Source organism: Octopus bimaculoides, chromosome 2 (assembly GCF_001194135.2).
Source record: "Octopus bimaculoides isolate UCB-OBI-ISO-001 chromosome 2, ASM119413v2, whole genome shotgun sequence".
Classification (NCBI taxonomy): domain Eukaryota; kingdom Metazoa; phylum Mollusca; class Cephalopoda; order Octopoda; family Octopodidae; genus Octopus; species Octopus bimaculoides.
In genome coordinates, this window is record NC_068982.1 from 76,462,001 (window position 1) to 76,466,446 (window position 4,446).

General features: G+C 34.4%; 1 protein-coding gene across 3 annotated transcripts in view; it reads left to right on the forward strand.

Annotated features, from left to right (window-relative positions):
• Window positions 1-4,446, forward strand: part of LOC106869685 (putative amine oxidase [copper-containing]) — a 491,890-nt gene that overhangs the window by 135,149 nt on the left and 352,295 nt on the right. The window contains exon 2 of one of the 3 annotated variants that reach the window (XM_052978361.1): window positions 808-849. The exons of the other annotated variants lie outside the window; for them this stretch is intronic. The gene's annotated coding sequence lies outside the window, so the exon portion shown is untranslated. The remainder of the gene's footprint in view (window positions 1-807; window positions 850-4,446) is intronic. 3 annotated transcript variants of the gene reach the window in all.

Sequence of the window (4,446 nt, forward strand, 5' to 3'; positions counted from 1 at the left end):
ACATACGTACACTAACTGGCACATACAACGCATCCATATGTTCTCTGATATCATTCTTTTGATATTAAAACAACAATGTATGTCTTTATGTTGAGTTCAAATTCCGCAGAAGTCGACTTTAGCTTTCATCCTTCCGGAGTCGATAAATTAAGTACTACTTTCGTACTGTGGTCGATCTAATCGACTGGCGCCCTCCTCAAAAATTTCGGGTCTTGTGCCTAGAGTAGAAAAAATTAAAACAACAATTTTCCTTTCAAATTTCCTCTTAGTCAGCGGTCAAACATGTGAACGGACCTTGAGTCCGTTGTTTTTTTTTCTTTGATTTTTACTGCGTTTCTTCATTTTAAATTTATATTTTATATCCTAAACATTTTATATCCTAATCGTAAAACCCTTTACTCTCTCCCTTCTTTGAACGTCAAACTAATAACACTGACTGTGAACATCTTTTGTACGTTCGTGGTGGTTGAGTTCTGCTCCTCAAATCAGTGTTGTGATTTGGAGAGGATGAGGTATGGGTCAGTTATGTCAAAGATTAGATTTTCTAGAATGTCTTTTGGTGGACATAGAAGGGTGAGTGACCTGTATAATGTTACTTCACTTGGGTTTTGGTTGAAGCGTAGAATTGCCATAATTTCGCCCAGATTCCACATTCTAGAAATTTGGCAACGTTGTTGCAAGTTATAGATGTTGGTGAGTGCATTGATACATTTCGTTCCTAGCTGTTTATGATGTATGTGCTCGAGATTTTATCTGGCCCTAATGCTTTTCAGATTTTAGACTTAAGATTTCTCTATTGCCTTTTAGGTCTCTGGTCAAAGGAGAGTTAAAATCGTGCTCAGGTGTAAGGTGAGCATTTAAAATTTTGTATTTCGTGTGTCCTTTGTCAGAATTTTAGTAGATGATTTTCAAGAAATGTTTAATGAAGCTGTTTGCTTGGTGTCGCAATATATTATTTGAGGTCGTTTTTTGTAATATGAGTCGTGTTGTTATTGTTGTTTTTGTTGTTGCTAATAATGCTAATAACTCCGTATAATGTTTTCCTATTAGTTTCTTTTGTTTATGTCGGATACAAATGTTTTCCTGTTCTCTGTGTTTTTAACGTTTATTTATTTAACCATTTATTTATTAGTATTTTCCAATTTAATTGTCTCATACTGGATTTAATTTCGAGTGAGTGGTTTTGGTGTATTGTGTTGGTGAGTCTGTTTTTTATGAGGTATAATGTCTATATAGTTGATGATTAGTATTGTTGAATGCATTGTACTACAGTGTCTATATTAGTGATTGTGAATGAGTGTGGTGTTGTTGATCGTATTGTACTGCCATTATATACTGGTGACTGAAGTGGTGTTGATTTCTAAAAAATCTTGATTCATTTTCTCGGTTTCATTATTTCATTTTTTTTTTTATGTTTGTAAAAGTGTTTCTTCTGTCTTCACAATGCTACGAGTGTTTTAGAGCCCGCTTTTTGCTGGTGCGTAGCGTCCGGCCTTCACTGACGATATTCACACATGTGAGAAATATATACGAGTGAGAAGGAAATGGCTGCTATTTCTTGTGTGTCAGCACTTGCGTTGAGGCTAACTTGCTAGCTCAGTATGTTACATATTATAGCGCATAGTCAAGTGAATGGACTTAAGTGTAAAACAAGTGCATATTTTATAGACCCTAAGATGATGAAGTCAATCCAAATTCAATTTGAATGCAAACCTAAAATAAAAATCACATTTAGTACAATAAAATATTCAATTCGCTATTCTGAAAGTTGCCACAACTCCTCCCTTAATTTTTGCAATATGAATTTCTTAAAAGCACAAAGCCATCATATTTGAATTTATAGAAATTTATGTCTTTTCAAGTTATAGTCTGTAGTGAGCCTTGAAGCACCAAATACAGTAAATTTAAACTGTACCCTTTCTGGCAAGGTCCAATATTTCTTTCCTTTATTTCTTTGTATATTTATCTACCTGTTGGTTTGATTCGGAGGAAAGGACTGTTCCCTGTGGTTGTCGCAGGCCTTTAGAGGCCAATGAGATCAATGTCGTTAATATTCATCTTAAACATTTACTAGTTGACGAATGTGAGAAAAATATATGTAACATGAGCAGGGAAGAATTCTAGAGGTCTGATATTCTGAGGAGAATATCAAAGTGGTTAGTGGTGATGGTGGTGGTAGTGAATTTGCTTGCGGGTATTTGAAATTATGAGGTCTTGTTGCATGTGGAATGTAGAGGAATATATGTAAAAAGATAGTTTCAATCACCTGCTTAACTGTCTCGGTTGGGCCACGATTAAAAAGAGCATGTGCTGTTATTTGAAGGGTAAGTGACATGTCAATTATTCTTTTAACTAAAGCATTAGTGACATAAATGAGATGAACTCCTAATCGAAATTAGATCGAAGTCACAGCTCAGCTAATGCTTATATTTGCTTTACGATGTTTGTCACAGTATAATAGAATTAACTATGCAATCGGGGTGCATCCAGTTTGGTCGTAGATCTAATGGAATTAGTTAATATACAACTTCAGAGTACTTAGCTCTATTATGATTCTGTGTCTATAAGACGATTTGAACTGAGAGTATCAAGTTAACGAAACTGTTATCAATTATACTGAATTCCCTGTTATTTTTTCGTTGCTGAGCTTGTACCATTCAATGATATTTATAGAAAGATGAATTGTTTCTACTATTGAATATTTATTGTGTGTTGAGTATGAATTAAAGCGGTGAGCGAGCAGAATCGTTAGCACACCGGACAAAGTGCTAAGCAGCATTTGGCTCGTCTTTACGTTCTGAGTTCAAATTCCGCTGAGGTCGACTTTGCTTTTTAGCCTTTCGGGTTCGATAAAACAAGTACCAGTTCAATACTGGGTTGATATAATCGACTTATCCCCTCCCCCGAAATTGCTGGCCTTGGGCCAAAATTTGAAACCAATATTAATTATGAATAATCTCGGTGGTCACGATGTAGTGCAGTGATGAAACGGAATTGTTTCAAGATATAAAATCAGGAATAAAATTTCTTTAACAAATTCGTAGATATTGAATGAGCAAGATTTTTCACCCAAATGGCGTTTCTCATGTCCAGTTTATACATTATTCCCCAAATTTTAGCTACGTTAGTAAAAATATCACCAGAAATATTACCGAAATAATTTTATCGATTCGTGAATATCAAAAAAATTATTTCAATCTCATTAAAACACTCTAATAACCACAATATTCTATTCACGAACATATTAACACCTCAAAGAGATGCATTAATTCCTGAGATAAATTGCAACCGATAAAAGAGAATTTCAATTTTATTGCCTTTATCATTCTACGAGTGACATACTCAGTAATTGTAAATAAAAACAAACGACAAAGCAAACATTAACAGTGAAGTCTCATAATTTTGTGATATTTTATGAAAATATTGGTTTCTTTGGAAGAAATATAACCCTATAATTTTAGGAGAGAATAACAAAAGAGAAGCTGCAAGGTTTATGCCTTTCCCAATGTTTTCTTTTAGCCGAAAATCGAAATGCCACCATAGACCTAATACACCAAGAGCTCTACGATTCTTGTTATACTTTAAAATTTCGATGTACTTCTCTGAAAATCTCGATGTTTTTCAGAAATTCTTTCTCAACGATTTTTGCTCAACTTAAAAAATTTCGATGCATTTCAGTGAAAAAATCCCTATGCATTTCAGAATTTTTGCTCTACGATTTTTCCTATACTTAAAAACGTTCGATACATTTTAGCGAACATGCTACCAAAGAAATTAATATATTTTGATATTAGCTGTGAAAAATCTGAATTGTAAACGTAATGAATCAATACATGGGATCTTGCTGCTTGCGTGATTTAAAACAAGATTGTCCTGTATAACAATCCAAAGGTATTGAAAATACGTTTGCTACATTACTAGGAAAAACTCGATTATAATAGCATAGTCAAGAAAAATTTCTTCATTGAGTCACCCATAGTATTACTATAATTTGGAAGGCTTTGAAATCGTTCAAAATTTGTTTGTCAAAATTTTACTCGATTTCAATAAAAAAAAATTAAAGAATTTTATGATTTGATATTGCATTGCTGTATAAAAATGGTTCAAAACACATTCTTTTCTAGTTTCTCTGTTTCCTATTCTGGTGGTGATAGATCTCCGCCGCTCTACGATGGGGACTCAGTTGTTCGATCAACTACTTCGAAATTAACATATGAGTGGCTGGGTATTCCGCAAATATGTGTACCCTTAACATCATTCTCTGACAGAATCAGCGTCGCACAATATGTGTATTTAAGCTCAGTGAGATAGAGCCCTTATGGTTGCAAAGTGAACACCTCAACCGTTCATCCACATTCATACATACATACACATATATACATACATACAGAGAGAGAGGGGGAGAGAAGGGAGAGGGGGAGGGGGGAGAGGGGGAGAGAGAGAGTG